Source organism: Erinaceus europaeus, chromosome 3 (assembly GCF_950295315.1).
Source record: "Erinaceus europaeus chromosome 3, mEriEur2.1, whole genome shotgun sequence".
NCBI lineage: Eukaryota > Metazoa > Chordata > Mammalia > Eulipotyphla > Erinaceidae > Erinaceus > Erinaceus europaeus.
The window spans coordinates 89608354-89630927 of NC_080164.1; the positions used below are offsets into that span (position 1 = coordinate 89608354).

Sequence of the window (22574 nt, forward strand, 5' to 3'; positions counted from 1 at the left end):
GTTGCAGAAGGTGGAAGGTCTGACTTCTGTAATTGCTTCCCTATTGAACATGGGTGTTGACTGGTCGATCCATACTCCCAACCTGCCTCTCTTTTTCCCTAGTAGGGTGGGGCTTTGGGGGAAGCGGAGCTCTAGGACACATTGGTGGGGTTGTTTGTCCAGCAAAATCTGGACATCATGCTGGCATCTGGAACCTGGTGGCTGAAAAGAGAGTTAACATACAAAGCAAGACAAAGGTTGGAATAGTGCAGATGAAGCGTTGGGGGAGGGTCCTCTATTTTGTAGATAGCTAGTAGGCATATTTTAGTTATATTTCAAAGGGCCTGTAGCTATACTAGCTTTTTTGTTTTGTTTTGTTCTCTGAGCCTGAAATCAGATATGCAGGTGTATCCAAGTTATTGTCTGGGGAGGTTATATCATAGCTGGAAAAGGGACAGAAAGCTGGATCTAGGAAGAGAGTAGCTCCCTAATATGGGGAAGGGGTATAAATATTGTTGACTATAAACCCTATGGATTTGATTTGGTCTGGGGCCCATATTCTGGAGCCTATGTGACCTCTGAATACCTGTAGCTCTGAGCTCACATTCTGTGATAACAATAACTGTCCATTGTCTTCTTGAACCCCAAGACAGCAGGAACCTCACATTTCCACTATAGAGCCTATATATTTCCCCCAGTCCTGGAACCTTAGGGTGGGGCGCACTTTCCTGCATGCTTCTCTCAATGCATATCAAATAATATTGCACCCGCCCATCCCAACCTAATCAATGTAACGAGTACCACCTCAGCATTCAGACTGTGTTCAGAGACTTCAGGTGTGGAATGACAGCCCTTCAGCGTCATTACTCGGGTGAGACCTTTTCCTTTCATAGTCTTCTCTAATTCCATTCCAGGTGGTTCACTTCCTAACAAAGTCCCAAAAACTAGATATAGACCAGGTCCCCTGAGATAGAGCATGTTCACACGTATTCATAAACTAGGGCAAAATATATACCTGAAAGCAAAAGTATACAATAGTCTGCAGTGAGTACCCCCCAACACTTCATCTGTACTATTTCAGCCTTTAGGTCCATAATTCTTCAACAATTTGTTTGGCTTTGTATGTTAACTCTCTTTTCAGCCACCAGGTTCCAGATGCCAGCATGATGCCGACCAGACTTCCTTGGACAGAGGACCCCACTAGTATGTCCTGGAGCTTGGCTTCCCCAGAGCCCCGCCCCACTAGGGAAAGAGAGAGATAGGCTGGGAGTATAGATCTATCTGTCAACAACCATGTTCAGCAGGGAAGCAATTACAGAAGCCAGACCTTCCACCTTCTGCAACCCACAATGATCTTGGGTCCATACTCCCAGAGGGATAAAGAATGGGAAAGCTATTGGGGAGGGGATGGGATATAGAGATCAGGTGGTGGGATTGTGTGGAGTTGTACCCCTCCTATCCTACAGTTTGGTTAATGTCTCCCTTTTTAAATAAATAAATTAATTAAAAAAGTTGTCATAGGAAGAGAATACACACAAGATAAACAAAGGTAAGTTCTTTTAAAAAATTAATTTATTTATAAAATAAAAAATATTGACAAAGCCATAGGAGAAGAAGGGTAAAATTCCACACATTTCCCACCACCAGAGTTCTGTATCCAACCCTTTCACTGGAAGCTTTCCTTTTCTTTATCTCTTTGGGAGTATGGGCCCAGGGTCATTATGGGGTGCAGAGGGTAGAAGGCCTGCTTTCTGTAATTGCTTCCCTGATGAACATGGGTGTTGGCAGGTCTCTCCATACTCCCAGCCGGTTTCTATATTTCTCAAGAGGGGCAGAGATCTGGGGAGGTGGGGTTCCAGGGTGTATTGGTGAGGTTGTCTGCCTTGAGGAAGTCAGGTTGGCGTCATGGTAGCACCTGCAACTTGGTGTCTGAAAAAGCATTAAGATATAAAAAAAGAACACATTGTTTAATAATCTGAAACCTAAAGGCAAGAATATAGCAGGTGAGATTTCGAGTTTCCATTATGGAAAAAGTTAGTATGTCTATTTTAGGTATGTTCCAAGGGGCCCATGACTTTACTAATTTTTGCCTGAATCTAACAGCTAACATGCAGGTGGGAGATGGTGTCATGGTTGGAAATAGAACTACAAAAAAAAATAAATTCTTAATGTTTAAACTAATGCTCAGCAACTTGCAAAAGCCTTTCACTTTTAGGGTTATTATATATTACATATATAGTTGTCATATATATATATATATATAACTAAATGTATATATGTATGTACATATATAATCAATTATATATGATCTTGTATGAGTCCTACAGCCTGGAAAGTGGTGCAGTGGTTCAGACATTGATAGTGTTTAATATATATATATGTATATGTATATGTATATGTATATGTATATGTATATGTATATATATATGATTGGATAGAGACAGAGAAATTGAGAGGGGAGGAGGAGATAGAGAGGAAGAGAGACAGAGAGACACCTGCAGTCCTGCTTCACCACTTGTGAAGTCCCCCACCCCCCGAAAGTGGGGACCAGGGGCTTGAACCTGGGTCCTTGTGCACTGTAGTGTGTGTGCTTAACCAGATACACCAGCTCATGGTTCTGGAAGCTCAGACATTGGACTTGTAAGCATGAGGTCCCAAGGTTGAGCCTCAGCACTGAAAAAGCCAAAGTGATTCTGTCTTTCTTCTACTCTCTTTCATGCTCATAAACAAATATTAAAAAAAGAAAATGAAATGAAAGAAACCACCCTTCTTTACAGTGATGCAAGCCTGCTGGTGTTACAGGCTCTGTCTTTCTTAGCAGTAACTATCTGAAGGTTTTCTGTTGTGACTCTGATTCTTTAAACAAACTGATGTCAGTTCCTCTGCCCCTTTTAGGTCAGTAACGCAGAGAGGATCGGCTTCCTCCAGAGTTATCACTATGGTGCCAGTTCCTATTGCATGCAAATTGAAAATGTAGTGTGGTCTTACTCTTTTCTTATTCAGTGGTTCTAAAAACTTATGTGGAAGTGACTTAGTCCACTCTATTTGGTTGGTAGGTTTTTGGAGACCAGGAATTATGATCAGAATTATTAGCTGTGGTTGGATCAAAGCATTGTAGAGAAACCTCTGTTAAGTTAGGAAGGCTTTCTGTGATCTGTCTTTCTGCTTACCAAATTAGGTTCTATAAGCACGGATGTTTCCTCAAATACCTTCGTAAGGGATGTACTGTCTGGTTTGTTCTGCTCATCACCAGTGAGAAGTGACTTGATGTTTTCATTGCGAATAACTTCCTTGCCAAGTATGTTGCTACTTTAGTCACTCTTGAACTGAATAAACAGAGAATGAGTTCTATAGTACTCTTCCCCACAGTCCTTGCTTGCTAGTCTCCCAGGCTGTTAGGGAGTTGAGGGACAAACATGTGGGCAGTGAAACAATAACAGACCACTTAAACCAGTTCAAACACATCACCAGAGATTTCATCTTGAGGCCTATGCCTGTAATTCCAGGTGAACTCTGTAGATACTGACTACTAGAGGAAGTGAGGGATATGAAAGACATGCACAAAATGCACCTGCTCTGTCTTTCTATTATTGTTATTGTGTGGTTGTTGTTATTACATCAGAGCACTACTTAGCTCTGGCTTATGGCAGTGTTGAGGATTGAACCTGGGATCCTGGAGCCTCAGGTATCAAAGGTTTTTTTTTTTTTTTTTTTTTTTTTAATAACCACTGTGCTATGCTATCTCTGTCCTTTCTTTTATCTTTTTCTGTTTCCAGTGTTATTACTGGGGCTCAGTGCCGGCACCACGAATCCACTGCTCTTGGTGGCCATTTTTCCATTTTAATGGATAGGACAGAGAGAAGTTGAGAGAGTAGAGGGGGAGAGAGAGAGAGAGATAGATAGACATCTCAGACCTGCTTGACTACTCAGGAAATGTCCCCTTTGCAGGTGGGGAACTGGGACTGGAATCTGGGTCCCTGTGCTGGTTCTTGTACTTAGTATTATGTACTCTTAACTGGGTGTACCAACTCCTGGCCCCCTCCCTTGTCTTTTTGTCAGTGTCTTCTGTCTTGGTAATACAATGCAAGTGTTTTTATTCCCTATTAAGTGCATGCCTATTTCCCTATGCCCACTCGTCATGGCAGATAAATAAATCATTCCTTTTTTTATTTGCCACCAATTTACTTGATTCTTTTAATAAAGTTGACGGTTTGATGGATTCAGCCATTTGTTAGGCATGATTATGTGCTAGGCCCAAGGCCAGATTGGGAGGAAACAGTGGGGTATAATGAAGCCCATTTTGGTCCAGAGAGATGTCTGTGCCTGCATGGTTCCTGTGAACTCAGTGGGTGAGAGAGAGGGAGTGAGTAAAGGAGAGACACTATAGCATTGCTCCATCCCTCATGAAACTTCCCCATGCAGGTGTTTCCATGTGGTGGTTGGGGGTTTGAACCAGGTCCTTGCACATAGTAAAGTGTGTGTTCTATTGAGTGAGCCCTATTCTGTTTCCTGGATCTGTTCTTAATTCCCAAAAATCATCTGGATTTCTCCTGCTTTCATGTGAGTATTCCCCTCTGCTGGAATGCCTGGGTTTCAACTTCTTCTTTTGCTCCTTGCTAATTTCACTTAGTTAGAATTAAGTCATTCAGGGCCTCAGTGGACTGGATGATACTTGCCTACATGGGAAGCACTATATGTTTTATACAGTTCATGCCTTCAAGTGTTATTCTCTTCTAAAAGCACCTTCACAGACATATCTAGAAAGAATCATCTTCTTCTTTTTTTTTTTTTTGACATTAGAGTTAATCATTGGGGTTTGGTATCTGCATGATTTTACTGTTCCTGGTGGCCATTTCTTTCCTTTAGATAGAAGATGAGGGAGGTGGGGAGGAAAGACATGAAAGAATTATATCACCACTTATGAAGCTTCCCCCCTGTAGGTACTTTTGTGTGGTGGCTGGATTTTCAAACTCAGGTCCTTGGATTTAGTGTGTTTTCTGCTAGGTAAGCTATCTGTCAACCTCTAGTAAGAATATTTTAGCAGATATTTAGGCATCCCATGGTCCAGTCACATCCACACATGAAATGAACAATCACAGGCAGTATCAAACTCTTAAGAACATTGGTAGAAATACAAATTTTGGGCTCCACCCCAGATCTATGGAAGCCTCATCTCTCTGGGGCTCAGGAATCTGCTCTACCAGGCTTTCCAGGTAAGGCCCTATGTCCCTCCATCTTTCAGAAGTTTGGCTTCAGAGGGCCCCTCTATGCCTGGGTACCCCCAACCTTTTGTTTTGTTATGTTTTGCCTCCAGTGTTATTGCTGGAGCTGGGTGCCAGCACTACTAATCCACGGCTTGTGGCAGCCATTTATTCCCCCCATTTATTGAATAGGACAGAGAGAAAATTGAGAGGGAAGGTGAGATAGAGAGGGAAAGAGAAAGACATCTGCAGACCTGCTTCACCACTTCTGATGTGTAACCCCCTGTAAGTTGGGAGACGGGGGCTCAAACCTGGATCCTTGTACGGGTCCTTGTGCTTGGTACTATGTGCACTTAACCAGGTGTGCCACCATCCCCCACTTTATCCGCCCCCATCCATTAAACCCAGGCTCTAAGGCTTTCTGCCCCAAGTCTGTTTCTAGAACCAATGGGGATCTCTTTCTCAGGTTCATCTCAGGGGATGTGGGTTCATGGCTATTGTGGATGGAACTTGGACATATCAATGTTTCCATACAAATGTACCAGACTCTGTACAGGGAGTGGAGGCAGGAAAAGAAAGGAAGTTAGCCACAGGCTGAGGGTTGGTTTTCTCTGTTCTGTCAGTTCTAAAATATGAAACATCCTTCAAGGTCATTTTGAAGATGATAGAAAGATTGATTTTTTTATTTAAGTGTTTGATAACTTGATTTATACTATTTGAGCATTCAGATGGGTGGCACGAGGGTCTGTGCTTGTTCCCTCTGCCCAAGCCTGTTAGTTTATGTTGACTAACTAGTTTTAAGGATGAGATTAATCTGAATTTTTAATATTCATTTCCTTTCTGTGTCCTCTATGGTGTTGGAATGTATCTGGTTAAGTACACATAGTACTAAGTGCAAGGACAGTGGTTCAAGCCCCTGCTCTTCACCTGCAAAGGGGAAGATTCACAAATGGTGAAGCAGGTCTGCAGGTGTCTGTATTTCTCTCTCCCTCTTTATATCCCCCTTATCTCTCAATTTCTCCCTGCCCTATCAAATAAAATGTAAAAATTGGTTACCAAGAGCTGTGGATTCATAATGCTAGCATTGCGCCTCAGCAATAACCCTGGATACACACACACACACACACACAAAAGAGGCTTTTAAATCACTGAGCTCTAACTCAGGGATTAAAAGACTATTGAAACAACTGTTAACTTCCATCACTGTGAACCCTTCAATTACCTTACTCAGACACAAGTCAATCCAGGAAATAGTGATCAGTAATTTGAAAAGTACTAAGAGAGGGAACTCATAACATAATATATAAAATGGGTAAACCAACAAGAAGAAATACTGGAGAAACTAACCAGGACAAGAGTCCAGCTAAAAGCCCCCCAAAGGGTGAGGCACAAAATCATGAGTTCAACATCCAAACATTAGCTAAGGAAATAATCACAGGAGTGAGTAAAGAGTTTGAAAGAATTGTAGTCAGAAATACAGGAACAACAAATGAGACTCTGGAAGAAAACACTAACTATCTCAAGGTTATTAGAGACCTGAAAGCTGAAATAGCTGAGCTAAGAACACAGCTAGCTAAACAAGCTAAAACAGTATCAGAACAGGGAAACAAAATAGATGAACTCCAGAAAACAGTAGAGGGCAGAGAGAATAGAATTGATGAGGGTGAAGACAGAATTGGCAAGATTGAAGATGAATTAGAGACAACTAAAGAAGAAGTAAGAGATCTCAAAAAGAGATTAAGAGATGCTGAAAACAACAACAGAGACGTATGGGATGACTTCAAAAGAAACAATATACGCATTATTGGCATACCAGAGGAAGAAAGAGAGAGAGAGGAAGAAAGCATTCTTCAGGCTATAATAGCTGAAAACTTCTCTAGTCTAGACAACATCAAAGACATAAAGATTTAAGAAGCCCAGAGAGTCCCAAGCAGAATTAACCCAGACTTAAAGACACCAAGACACATCATATTTAAAATGGAAAGGAATAAGGATAAAGAAAGGATCCTGAAGGCTGCAAGAGAAAAACAAACAGTCACCTACAGAGGAAAACCCTTAAGATTAGCAGCAGACTTCTCCACACAAACACTACAGGCCAGAAGACAATGGCAAGATATTTATTGAGTTCTCAATGAGAAAGGCATTCAACCAAGAATACTATATCCTGCTAGACTGTTATTCACTTGAGGGAGGCATCAAAACCTTCTCAGACAAGCAACAGTTGAAGGAATCAACTATCACCAAGCCTGCCCTGAAAGAAGTTCTGAAAGGTCTTCTATAAACAGTCAGATCATCATAAATAGGACATATATCAGAACACTCTAAAACTCTACAAGAATGGCGTTCAAATATCTTCAATCTTTGGTATCAATAAATGTCAATGGCCTAAATTCACCTATTGAAAGATACAGAGTAGGAAGATGGATCAGAAAACACAACCCAACAATATGCTGTCTACAGGAAACCCACCTAACTCAACAAGACAAACACAGACTTAAAGTGAAAGGATGAAAAAGTTTCATACAAGCCAATGGCCTACAAAAAAGGGCAGGAGCAGCTATTCTCATATCTGACATGACAGACTTTAAAATAAATAAGATTAGAAAAGATTGGAGTGGACACTACTTAATGCTCAGAGGATCATTCAATCAAGAGGACTTAACAATCATTAACATCTATGCATCCAATGAGAAGCCATCTAAGTACATCAAACTACTGAAAGAGCTACAGCAATATATTAATAGCAACACAGTCATAGTAGGGGACTTCAACACCCCGCTCTCTCAACTTGACAGGTCATCCAGGCAGAAAATCAATAAAGACATAAGGGAGCTAAATGAAGAGATAGATAAACTAGAACTATTGGACATTTTCAGAGTCATTCATCACAAGAAACGGGAATACACATTTTACTCAAATCCACATGGGTCATTCTCAAGGATAGACCATATGTTAGGCCACAAAGACAGCATCAGCCAATTCAAGACCATTGAAATCATCCCAAGCATCTTCTCAGACCACAGTGCAATGAAACTAACACTTAACAATCAACAAAAGATTAGTAATAGACCCAAAATGTGGAAGCTCAACAGTACACTTCTTAACAACCTCTGGGTCAAAGAGGAAATGAAGGAAGAAATCAAAATGTTTCAAGACTTCAATGAAAATGAAGACACAAGCTATCAAAATATTTGGGACACAGCTAAGGAAGTACTGAGAGGGAAGTTCATAGCTATACAAACACGCATTAGGAAATAAGAAAAAGCACAAATAAATAGCCTCATTGCACAACTTAAAGACCTAGAAGAAGAAGAACAAAGGAACCCTAAAGCAACCAGAAGGACAGAAATCACTAAAGTTAGAGCAGAAATAACTAACATTGAGAATAAGAAAACCATACATAAGATTAACGAAAGTAAATGTTGGTTCTTCAAAAGAGTGAACAAAATCAACAAACCTTTAGCCAGACTCACAAAACAAAAAAGGGAGAAGACCCAAATAAATAGGATAGTGAATGAAAGAGGAGATATCACAACAGATACCACAGAAATTCAACATGTCATGCGAGGCTTCTATGAACAACTATATGCCACCAATCTAGAGAACCTGGAAGAAATAGATGATTTCCTAGATACCTACCAACTTCCAAAACTAAGTAAAGAGGAAGTGGATAACATGAACAGGCCCATCACAGCCAATGAAATTGAAACAGTTATCAAAAATCTCCCCAAAAATAAAAGTCCTGGACCAGATGGTTTTACAAATGAATTCTACAAAACTTTCAAAGAAGAACTAATACCTCTACTTTTAAAAGTCTTCCAGAAGATTGAAGACACTGGTATACTCCCTGCCAGCTTCTATGAAGCTAACATCACCCTGATACCGACAGCAGACAGGGACACAACCAAAAAAGAAAACTATAGACCAATATCTCTGATGAACATAGATACTAAATTATTGAACAAAATTCTGGGCAACCGGATACAGCAGTATATTAAAAAGATTGTTCATCGTGACCAAGTGGGGTTTATCCCAGGCATGCAAGGTTGGTTTAATATACGTAAATCAATCAATGTGATCCACCACATCAATAAAAGCAAGACCAAAAACCACATGGTCATATCAATAGATGCAGAGAAAGCCTTTGACAAAATACAACATCCCTTTATGATCAAAACACTACAAAAAATGGGAATAATGGAAAATTCCTGAAGATAGTGGAGTCTATATATAGCAAACCTATAGCTAACATCATACTCAGTGGTGAAAAACTGGAAGCATTTCCCCTCAGATCAGGTACTAGACAGGGCTGCCCACTATCACCATTACTATTCAACATAGTGTTGGAAGTTCTTGCCATAGCAATCAGGCAGGACCAAGGAATTAAAGGGATACAGATTGGAAGAGAAGAAGTCAAATTCTCCCTATTTGCAGATGATATGATAGTATACACAGAAAAACCTAAGGAATCCAGCAAGAAGCTTTTGGAAATCATCAGGAAATACAGTAAGGTATCAGGCTACAAAATTAACATTCAAAAGTCAGTGGCATTCCTCTATGCAAACACTAAGCTAGAAGAAATTGAAATCCAGAAATCAATTCCTTTTACTATAGCAACTATAAAATAATAAAATATCTAGGAGTAAACCTAACCAAAGAAGTGAAAGACTTGTATACTGAAAATTATGAGTCACTACTCAAGGAAATAGAAAAAGACACAAAGAAGTGGAAAGATATTCCATGTTCATGGTTTGGTAGAATTACCATCATCAAAATGAATATACTACCCAGAGCCATCTACAAATTTAATGCTATCCCCATCAAGATCCCAAGCATATTTTTTAGGAGAAGAGAACAAATGCTACAAATGTTTATCTGGAACCAGAAAAGACCTAGAATTGCCAAAACAATCTTGAGAAAAAAGAACAGAACCAGAGGCATCACACTCCCAGATCTCAAATTGTATTATAGGGCCATTGTCTTCAAAACTGCTTGGTACTGGAACATCAGTAGACACACTGACCAGTGAAATAGAATTGAGAGCCCAGAAGTGAGCCCCCACACCTATGGACATCTAATCTTTGACAAAGGGGCTCAGACTATTAAATGGGGAAAACAAAGTCTCTTCAACAAATGGTGTTGGAAACAATGGGTTGAAACATGCAGAAGAATGCAACTGAATCACTGTATTTCACCAAATACAAAAGTAAATTTCAAGTGGATCAAGGACTTGGATGTTAGACCACAAACTATCAGATACTTAGAAGAAAATATTGGCAGAACTCTTTTCTGCATAAATTTTAAATCTTTTCTGCATAAATTTGTTTCATCTTCAATGAAACAAATCCAATTATAAAGAAGACTAAGGCAAGCATAAACCTACGGGACTACATCAAATTAAAAAGCTTCTTCACAGCAAAAGAAACCACTACCCAAACCAAGAGACCCCTCACAGAATGGGAGAAGATCTTTACATGCCATACATCAGACAAGAGTTTAATAACCAACATATATAAAGAGCTTGCAAAATTCAACAACAAGACAACAAATAACCCCATCCAAAAGTGGGGGGAAGACATGGACAGAATATTCACCACAGAAGAGATCCAAAACTCCGAGAAACACATGAAAAAATGCTCCAAGTCTCTGATTATCAGAGAAATGCAAATAAAGACAACAACAAGATACCACTTCACTCATGTGAAAACGTCATACATCAGAAAAGGTAACAGCAGCAAATGCTGGAGAGGTTGTGGGGTCAAAGGAACCCACCTACACTGCTGGTGGGAATGTCAGTTGGTCCAACCTCTGTGGAGAACAGTCTGGAGAACTCTCAGAAGGCTAGAAATGGACCTACCCTATGACCCTGCAATTCCTCTCCTGGGGATATATCCTAAGGAACCCAACATATACATCCAAAAAAGATCTGTGTACACATATGTTCTTGGCAGCACAATTTGTAATAGCCAAAACCTGGAAGCAACCCAGGTGTCCAACAACAGATGAGTGGCTGAGCAAGTTGTGGTATATATACACAATGGAATACTACTCAGTTGTAAAAAATGGTGACTTCACTGTTTTCAGCCGATCTTGGATAGACCTTGAAAAAATCATGTTGAGTGAAATAAGTCAGAAACAGAAGGATGAATATGCAATGATTTCAACTCTCAGGCAGAAGTTGAAAAACAAGATCAGAAAAGCAAACACAAGTAAAACCTGAAATGGAATTTGCATATTGCACCAAAGTAAAAGACTCTGGGGTGGGTGGGTGGGGAAAATACAGGTCCAAGAAGGATTCAGAGGACCTAGTGGGGGTTGTATTGTTATATGGGAAACTGGGGAATGTTATGCATATACAAACCATTGTATTTACTGTTGAATATAAAACATTAATTCCCCAATAAAAAAATAATAATAAAAATCAGGTAATCAAAAAAAAAAAGAAAAGAAAAGAAAGGAAAGACGGTCTTTTTTTTTGTTTTGGTTTGTTTTTGGCACCACCAGAACTTGTCTGCTCTAGACAGGGTCATTGCCTACAGAACTTCATTGTTCCTAGTGGCCATTATTTTGATAGAGAGTGAGAGACAGAGAAAGGGGAGAGAGACAGAGAGGAGAGACACCTACAGCATGGCATCACTACTTGTGAAGCTTACTTTTGCAGGTGGGATCATGAGCTTGAATCTGGATCCTTACACATGGTAACATGTGTAACTCTACTGGGTGTACCACCACTTGACCCTTGGGGTGAGTTTTTCAGAGAGAGCAGACAGAGAGAGGCAGAAGCAGAGACCGTGAAAGGGAGGGAAAGGTGCCACAGCATCAAAGCTTCCTTCAGTGTGGTGGGGGCTCGGTGGCATACATGGCAAAGCAGCGCACTATCTAGATGAGCTATTTTGTTGGCTCAAGGATTGAGTTTTACTTGACCCTAATGCCATTGGCTCAAGCAGTGATGACCACAAATGATCCCAAAAATGTATGTCAAGCAGGGAGGGCAAGGGCAGATAGCATTAACACCATGTCATCTGTTGGAACTGACTCCTTTGAGCAAACTAGGTACACATCAGATGGAAAAGATGAGAACACTGCAGATTAATTAGGACTAATGAAAGCAGCTGTCAAACTAGTCTGAAGCCATGGCTTGCTGTAACTATGTGTTCAATACAAACTAATTAAATTAGCGGCTTCCAGGTGTTGGGTTTACCAACAATGGAAATATGCATTGAGGCAGAAAGATCTATCTATACCAAAGCCTTGTTTCAGTGGTAGTTCTCCCTGCATGCTATTCTGTGTGGTGTTAATGTTTGGTTTCTTAGTAATGCCTTGTGTCAAATGCACCAAAAAGTAGCATCGTAGGGCCCTTGTAGAGTACATATCTTACCAAGTGGAAGGACCCTGGTTTGAGCCCCATGCCACCATATGGGAATATAAGAACTTCTTGGGTAGTGAGACAGTTCTGGGATATCTCTTCTGCCCTCTCCATCTCTGTTTCTCCATATTAAAGCAAACAAACAAAAAACTTCCTGGAGCGTCAATGGTGGTAAAAGAAAAATAGTAGCATAATTGAATAATTATGCATAGATATCCAATATCTAAATAGATCAAATTTACCCTCCCCTTCTTTGAAATTCTTCTGTGAACCAATTCCACAGTTATTCTCAAATCTTACTGGCTCAATATATGTCAGGAAATGCTGGAGAATGCCAGGTTTATACATAAGATGCATTATTAGTATTTGATGCTATAGGATGTTCATAATCCGTAGGGACTCACTGCATCAATTACAATTTTTTATTCCATCTTGATGGTTGGGCATGAAGAGATTTCTAAGGTGAATGAATATACTTTTCTGGATTTTGCATTTGTCATCAGTGCCTCCTTGGGGCTCCATTCTGGCCATTTGCTTGTGGTGGTATAGTGGATTAACTTTGCATTGCTGTTCAATTGCTATTTGCAGCGACTGTTTTTTTTAATTCTATTTATTTATTTATTCCCTTTTGTTGCCCTTGTTGTTTTATTGTAGTTATTATTGTTTTTGTTATTGATGTCATTGTTGCTGGATAGGACGGAGAGAAATGGATAGAGGAGGGGAAGACAGAGGGGGAGATAAAGATAGACAGACACCTGCAGACCTGCTTCACCACCTGTGGAGCGACTCCCCTGCAGGTGGGGAGCCGGGGGCTTGAACCGGGATCCTTACGGTGGTCCTTGGACTTTGCACCACCTTCGCTTAATATGATGCACTACCGCCTGACTCTCTGCAGCGACTGTTTTTTTTTTTTTAATTTTTTAAATATATTTTATTTATTTATTTTCTCTTTTGTTGTCCTTGTTGTTTTTCATTGTTGTTGTAGTTATTATTGTTATTGATGTTGTCGTTGTTAGATAGGACAGAGAGAAATGGAGAGAGGAGGGGAAGACAGAGAGGGGCAGAGAAAGATAGACACCTGTTTCACCGCCTGTGAAGCGACTCCCCTGCAGGTGGGGAGTGGGGGCTCGAACTGGGATCCTTATGCCGGTCCTTGTGCTTTGCGCCACCTGCGCCTAACCCGCTGAGCTACAGCCCGACTCCCACAGCGACTGTTTTTTTAAGGAATGGTTGATTTATGTTTTTGTCTGTAAACAATACACTTGATTCTTTTAATAAAGTTGGTGGCTTGATGGATTCAGACATTCACATACATTTTGGGTGCCAGACTGAGAGAAAGTCTGGGAAGTGACTATGAGGTGTAATGAAGCCCATCCTGCTCCACAGAGAGCCTGGGTTTGGATTGAGATGTTAGGACACATATGCACCACCACATCGAATCCCATGAGCTGCCAATCATACTATGAAATGTAGGTAATCACTTCAGGATTGGAAGTTTCCAGTTGAAGCAACAAAGAGTTGTCCCTGAGAAATGTACAGCATCACAACATCACAGCATCATCCTAATATGTCACGGAGTGGTGCTGCTGCTGCTCTTGTCATTTCTTCTGCTCCTCCTTCATGTGTGTGGTGCGTGTGCACGTGTGCATAACCAGGGCCTTTTGATATATGTCAGAGCATTCACTGTTCATCTCTGGCTTCTGTTGATTCTGAAACCTCATTCATGAGCCACTTGTATAACCATTATGCTATCTCCCTGTCAGATGCTAGATATTTCCTTCCTTCTTTTTAATTTTTTTCCTCTTTATTGTCTCCAGGATTATTTCTGGGGTTTGGTGCTGACATGGCAAATTAATGGCTCCCAATGGCCATTTTTTCCTTTATTTATTTATTAGATCAAGACAGCCAGTAATCAAGAGGGAAAGGGGATGATAGAGATGGAGAGAGTCAGAGAGACACCAGCACTGCTTCACTACTCTCAGTGTTTCCCCCCCTGCAGATGGAGACCAAGGGCTTGAACCTGGATTCTTTCACATTGTAACATGTGCACTCAACTGGGTGCACCACCCTCTGGCCCCTGCTTTATTTATTTAATTTTGATAAGACAGAGAGAAGTTGAGAGGGGAGGGGAAGAAAAGAGAAAGAGATACCTGCAGCACTACTTTGCCACTTGTGAACCTCCCCCCACTGCAGGTGGGGACCAGGAGCTTCAACATGGGTCCAGGCACGTGATAGTATGTGTGATCAACTGGATACACCCCTGCCTGGCCCTTATCCTAGATATTTCTTCTCTTGCAATTTGAGGACTTCTTCTCTGTTGGCCCAGGTTGGAGCTGCTTATGTAGACTATAGATAGGGGAGCCATGAACGTTCTGTCAAGCTAATGTGTATCTGGTTGTCTTTCTCATACCTTTTGATTAGATTCTAAATGCCTGTTCAGGGAGAAGGAGGGTGTGTGAAAATATAGGTTTAAGGTGTGGGAGGAGAATTTTAATATTATTTTGATGCCTTCAAAGGATTTGCTCTCACTGAAGATTAAGGTGGTTATTCTCAGAGTCACTTGAATATTAATATATGTACAGGAAATCTATTTTTTTCTCCCCTTGGACTACTTTTTTTATTTCAGTAGTTGCTTTTTTATTATTTATTTATTTTTTATTTAAGAAAGGATTAATTAACAAAACCATAGGGTAGACAAAGAACAGTGAAGGTTTTGGAGGGAACTGATTTTTAATTATTAAATCAATAACAAATAAGTGAGTTTAAGTTGCTAAAAAGCTGGGTATGAAATAGGAAGATTATATAGGTGAACCCAATCAGAACTCTTTAGAAGATGACGCCATCTTCCCAGACAATATTTTTAGTCCGCCCGCAGTTTAGCCAACAAGCTCAAGAAAAAACTACTAAAATCATATGCCCCTAAGTACACACCTGAAATAGACTTCCCAGCTTCTTTCCATCCTAAGGTCCCTGTTCTCATTTGCTCTATTCCTACTTTTTTGTTCCTGTTTATTACACATTTTTTTCCCCGCTTTATATCTGACCACCTCTCAGCCACCAAGTTGTACATGCTCCTATGACACCATCCTGACTTCCCTGGGCAGACCACTTCACCAGTGTATCCGGGAACATCCCTTCCCTAGAGCCCTACACAACTGGGGAAAGATAGAAACAGACTGGGGTATGGGTTGACCTGTCAACACCCATGCCCAGCAGAGAAGCAATTACAGAAGGCAGACCTTCCATCTTATGCCCCCCAAATAGAATTTTGTTCTATACTCCCAGTGAGGGAGAAATAATAGTGGGAAGATGACCAGAGGGCTCTGAAACCCAGTTCTATCAGGACGTAGAGAGAGGAGGAGAAAAGGAAAGATATTTAGAAGTAGCAGTAGGTGTAAGGTAATTTAGAAAGGAAGAGAAGGCAGGTAGATAGGAAAAATGGTCAACCTATGTCTGTGACCTAAGGAGAACTACTGCAGTCTCCAATGGAGGGAATAGGGACACAACTCCTATGTGAAAACACAAAATTTATGTGATGGAAATGGTGTGGAATTTGACCCATGTTATCTCATAATTTTGCAAATCAATTTTGAATCACTAATAAAAAAAATCAGAAGTGGGAGCAAGGAGGGAGCTGAGGCCACTGTAGAGTGGGCAGCGCCTGTAAGCAGCCAGCCATGATAAGCAGCTTTTAGAAGCTGGAGAAAGCAAGAGAATAGGCTCTTCCATTGTCTCCAGGAAGGGCCACATCTTGACGCCATTCCCCTACTGCACAAGTGAGAACTCTACCCTCACGTAGCTGACATTCACTGCTGCAGGCTAACATTTTCAGACAAAATGAGGGGGGGGAGAGGGGAGAGGTCAGGCAGTGACACACTTGGTTAAGCACACACACACTGCAGTGCACAAGGACCCAGGTTCATGCCCGTTTCCCACATGCAAGGGGAAAGCTTCATGAGTGGTGAAGTAGAACTGCAGGTATTTATCTCTCTCCCTTTCTATCTCCCCCCTCCCAATTTCTGTCTCCATCCAATAATAAGTAAATAAAATTTTTAAAAAATAAAAAAAGAGAGAGCAAGATACTATAGCACTAAAGCTTCTTCCAGTGCAGTGGAGGTTGGACTCTAAGCTGAGTGGCTGGCCTGACAAAGCAAGCACATGATTCAGGTAAACTATCTTGCCAGTGCTTTAAGGCACAAGTTTACAGTGTTTCGTTATGGCAGTGAAAGGAAGCTACAATAAATGCCTCTGGATATTGTCAAAGGAGTTGGGAGCAAAACACGGGAAATGGATTGGTTCAGTGTCCACCAGTTGTCCCCCTGCTCCTGTCATTTTTACTCTGGTACTAACAGAGAAGCCAGATATGGAAAGGCTTAGCCACAGGCTTGCCCTCGAAGTATCCAGAGCACAGCTGAAGATGTTTCTCTTGTACTGCAAAGCCTTTCCACTCGGCTGCCTGCCTGTGCATCTCTGCCAGGCCCACAGGAACTGACTCCCTGCTGTAACAAACTCTGAATAAATAGCCTCACTGTGTTGCCTTTGCCCATACTCCCCCATCCCAGGGACATTTGGCAATGCCTGGATATAATTTGATTGTTACATCTGGGTATAGACTATCACGTGATGCTACCCAGTGTCAATTTTTTTTTTTTTTTTTTGCCTTCAGGGTTATGGCTGGGGCATGATGCACTACAAATCAACTGCTCTTGGTGGCCATTTTCCCATTTTATTTATTTTTATTTTTTTATTGGACAGAGAAAAATTGAGAGGAGAGAGTGGGTATAGAGGAGAGAGAGCTATAGACACCTGCAAACCTGCTTCACTGCTTTTGGAGTGTCCCCCCCTGCAGGGGGGGAGTGGGGGCTTGAACCCAAATCCTTGCATGTGTTCTTTCACTTTAAGGTACTACATACTCTTAATCAGGTGCACCACCACCTGACCTGCTCCTATGTCTTTCAATGTATAGATTGCTTTTAACAATTTAAAAATTATTTGGTGGGAGTCAGTGGTAGCGCAGTGGGTTAAGTGCAGGTGGTACAAAGTGCAAGGACCAGCGTAAGGATCCCAGCTTGAGCACCCGACTCCCCACCTGCAAGGGAGTCGCTTCACAAGTGGTGAAGCAGGTCTGCAGGTGTTTATCTTTCCCCCTTTCTGTCTTCCCTTCCTCTCTTCATTTCTCTCTGTCCTATCCAACAACAATGACATCAATAACAACAATAATAAATACAACAATAAAACAAAGGCAACAAAAGGAAATAAATAAATAAATATTAAAAAAAAAGAAAAAGGAACCAGAAGAAAATGATTTGGTAGTAGAGATTGAGTAACATTGATTAAATAATAGAAATTTCTGGCCCTTTGTGCCATAGAGAGGTGCCTTTTTCCTTTTTTCCTTCCTTCCTTCCTTCCTTCATTCCTTCCTTCCTTCCTCCTTCCTTCTTATGTGTTGATTGGACAGCCATGAAAAAAAGGGAGGCAGACAAATTTGTCTATAGTCACTCTTCCAAGGCTTGGCCTTGCAGCAACATAGTTCTTGCTTTTGTTTCTAGAAAAGAATACGCCTTCCTTTGTCCTGAAGGAGCAGAGAAGTTTAGCATTTCATTTTGTGCCTTTGCCTAGTAACTCCTGGAGACTTACAGTGTATGTAAAAATATGCTAATATATTTGCATTCATTTATTTTTACATATACATGAGTTATGACTACAGCATGACTTTTCCCATATGTAATTTATGAAAATGGTCTCTTTCTTTCATAACTATATCATACACATAGACATACCCATACATTTGTTTGTAGTACTTCAGCTTGCAAGACTTCCCCAGTTCTCTCCTTGTACTGGTGGCCCAGCCAAATGCACATTGTGCTTTGCTGGAGCTTTACCTGAGACCCACTCATCTCAGGATCTTTACAGCTGATTGGGAATGAATGCTCTCAAAGCCTTCCTATTCCTCATGCATTTAAAATAGAGCTGTCGTTGAAGATTTCTTCCACAGATCAACTTACTGTGTTTCCAATCAACAAGCTCAGAGAGAAAAAGGGTGGTATAGGGTATTCGTAGACAGAGATCTTCACAGTTCTTTTGCTCTGATATTTTGCAAGGTTACAGGCTAATTAATCAACGTCATGAGAGAGGGAAAGGGAGAGGGAGAAGGTGAGGGAGAGGGAAAGGGAGAGGGAGAGGGAGAGGGAGAGGGAGAGCAAGAGGGAGAGAGGGAGAGGGAGAGGGAGAGAGAGAATGTGTTTCCATGGTATCATGAAGCATATTTCTACTGCCATATGAAGACTTCAGGATGTTTTTTAACCTTTAATTACCAACTTCCACTTTTTTTTTTATTGAGTTGGCAAAGGCCTTAAAATTTCCAAGTATGTGATTTTTCTGCTAGTGTTTTCTAGAGTTGGAGTCTTAATTGAAACAGAGCTGTCTCTCTTCTTTGAGAAGAAATGAGGTAATAACCTCTGGAGCCCTAGTTCTATGTGAGATTTGATTAAAATTTCTGGGCAAAGTCATTATATTAACCTGCCTCAATGCATGTACTTGTGCACAAGAAGCCACCAATTTGGTACCAGAGACATGATTCAGGAGTTTTAGCTTCAATGTATGTAACATGCTTGCAAGGATTAAAAAGTTTTCACAAACATAGTCAAACATAGCTTTTATTTCCCTACAACAGCAGAGAAATGTTCAGTGTTTATGATACAGCTGGTGACTTTTTGCCCTGGATGATAGTTTTTTTCTGGGGACTATCATGAGAATTTAAAATGCCCACTTACAGTTTAAAAAAACTGTTAACTACTGCAAGGAACAAGTAGCTTTCCCATTATTTAAAGAGCCCCTTCCTGACATGTTTTCTGACTCCAAGTCATGAAAGGGACAACAAAAGATGTAGAGAGGCTTCAAGGCAGCTTTTAAATTAGATCAGACTAAAATCTTTCTTTCTTTTCTTTTTTTTTCTCTAAAATCTTTCTTATTAAAGTAGACCAGAAATAACATAATAATAAAAACAAGGCAGACAGAAACACTCTCCTGCATCTTATGAAGGATGTGAGAATGTGTGCAGTAATTCATTTTTTCTGGCCTTTTTCGATTTACTATGAAGTATCTTTGCTGAGGGGGATTTGGAATCTTATTAAAAAGAAAGAAATGAATACAGGGAAAATCATAAACACGAGCCTGACTTTTATAAGGGACAGTCTAGCTACTCTACCTTCCCCCAAGTCTTCTTTATGCATTGTTGCTAATGTTTAATCTAACATATTTAATAATCAAATTGTTAATTATGTTACTAACATGTTAAATAGGATGTGTTCATTATAAGATACCAAGGCTTTGCTGGGTCTTTGAGTTGCATGATTCCACTGTTCCCTGTAGATTTTTTTTTTCCATATAGAGGAAGGAAGAGGGACACTCATACCACCACTCATACTCATCATGCTCCCCTTTTGCTGGAGGCTCAGAACCTGGTTCCTCATGCACCAGGATAGCCACCTCCTGGCCCCTATAACATACATATCAGAATGATGCATACATTTCAGTCTTCTCTTGTAGTTCAGCAGTGTTAAGTGATGCTCTTGGAAAGACCCAGCTCTTCAAAGACAAAGATAGTGTGCTAGCAATATAAAACACAACTCAGAAATGGTATCTTTCACTTACAGAATCCGTACATAACAGCAGCAGGAGTTCTTATGTCCATTTGAAGACTGACTTATGACCTGGGCTCTGACATTTTGCAAGATCACGGGCTAATTAATCAATTTCATTAAAGGAGAGAGAGAATTCACTTAGGTTCCACGTAAGGGCAGCAATTAGTTTTCTGATAGCTTGACTAGACAGTCAGTTTGAGTGAAAATCTAGCCCTGTGGTATCAAAACTGTTCTAATTTCAGCTGCTATGTCCTGTATTGTATTCCCTCTCTCTCTCCCTCTCTCTCTCTCACACACACACATACACACACACACACACACACACACACACACACACACACACACACACACACACACACACACGTTGTTTTCGATGGATTATGTTGCTTTCGCCGGGCTGGCTTCACAGGCGGGTAACAGACGACCGGGGACTCATGGTTGAGCTGTAGGCAGTATCTCTTTATTCATGCAGGACGCAGCACAATCTATACCAAGCTAAGCTAAACTAAAGGTACTGTACTGTAAAACTCACAATGCTGTCTTTATATATACTTGCCAAGTAAGGTGGAAACAGGATGTGACATAGAGAGGGTGGAGAGAAAAGTGACTGGTGAAAATCAGAGTGTGACAAAGAGGGGGCAGATTAGGCGAGAATCCTATCACTGAACCACAAATGCCCTGGAGGGAGGGTGGAACTTGTTAACAGTGGTTATGTAAATAGAATGAAGTGGTTATGTAAATAGAATAGTGTTAAGCAGGGGGGATTTAAACCAAATGAAACAGAAGGGGTCTCATGCATACCAACACACACATACACACACACACTGCAAAAAGAACTGACAAGTGATCAACACACTTCTTGGTTTTTTTTTTATTTCAAATTTTAATTAATTAATTAATTTTTTAACCAGAGCACTGCTCAGCTTTGGCTTATGATGGTGTAGGGGACTGGGAACTGAACTTGGGACTTTGAAGCCTCAGACATGAGAATCTTTTTGTATAACCATTGTGCTATCTATCCCATGGTGGAATATTTTAAACATGATAGTTGTTTTTAGCCTTTGAGATAGAAGGAAGTATTATTATCAATTGGACTTTGGGCTAAAATCGTGTTGCAAGGTGAAAAATCTATAATATATTGTTTAGCATTGCATTGTAGTCAGATAGTACATTACCTTCAGCTGCAATTTCAGATATACAATACATACTCTATATCTTCTGAAATCTAATAGCAGTCATTCAGCTTATATTGACTGTCCCTTTTAGTGTTGGTGTGTGGGCAAGGTGCTAGAACTAGAGCTATGGCCCATACCAGTTATCCCTTCCAAGATCATAGGCTCCTTGAAAGAAAGGATGGAGGAACCTGTGCAGGAGAATATGCAGTATCCAGTGCTCATCTAGTTAGCCTGTTTGGACTCTGGTTTGGGGTTTATAGCATACCCGTTTTCAATTTGTAATAGGAAGTTCTCCTAGGAAATGAGTATTTAGTTCCTCTCCCAGTTGTTTTAGGAACTCAGGACAAAGCATTTGATGCATCATTGGGTTATCCAGTTTCTAGATAAAGTGGTATTTTTTATTTGCACCTCCCCCCACCCCGGCAGGTGGGGAATGGGGGCTCAAAACCCTGTTCCTTGTGTGGTGTACCACCCTCCATAAGGTGATATTTTTTATCATGTCCTGAGGGACAGACTGGCATTAGTAATTAAAGGCCTAGGGACCAATGGGGGAAGAAGTGGAAAGGGTGCAGGACAGAGGTGGAGGAGGGAGACAGTCAGGGATACGTGACTGGCTTTTGAGGAGCAAATTATAAGGCTTTTATAATAATGGGGATGTGACATAGAATTAAAAATCATGTCTATTTACTTCCTTACACAGGCAGACTCTCCTGGGAAGTGAGTGCATGCAACTTGCATGGACGCTGGATTTGGATAAATGAGCTGAAAGATACAGAGCTTCGTACTGGGCTGGATGAATCCTCATAGACTGTGGACCAGAAGGTGAGAGGAATGGTGGGTGTTTGGCCAGGTTGGCTGTTTGGCCCTGAAACTGGTTAAATAATCTTCTGTGTCAGTGGAAGTCATTTTATTTGGGTGTGTGTGTGTGTGTTTGCTAAATATAGTCACACATTCTCAGTTCTATCACTTATTTTCAAAGCAACTAGGAATCTTTTTTTAATTTATTTTTATTTATAAAATGGAAACACTGACAAGCCCTTAAGAAGAGGTCGTACTAGGTGAACTCTAAGGATATCAGAAGCTCAGCTTTCATCTGAAAACACATGATTTGGGAAACTGGGCAAAGTAACACACCCATTCACTCTCAGCTTTGAAATTCTCAGGAAATCTCTCCAGAAAAAGCAGTGATTTGTTAATTACCGTTTACCTT

At 40.7% G+C, this 22574-nt stretch overlaps 1 long non-coding RNA gene across 1 annotated transcript in view; it reads left to right on the plus strand.

Annotated features, from left to right (window-relative positions):
* Window positions 1-22174, plus strand: part of LOC132537684 (uncharacterized) — a 79215-nt gene extending 57041 nt beyond the window's left edge. Inside the window, exon 3 of the long non-coding RNA XR_009549144.1 lies at window positions 22065-22174. This is a non-coding gene — a long non-coding RNA (uncharacterized LOC132537684). The remainder of the gene's footprint in view (window positions 1-22064) is intronic.
* Window positions 22175-22574: the final 400 nt, after the last annotated feature.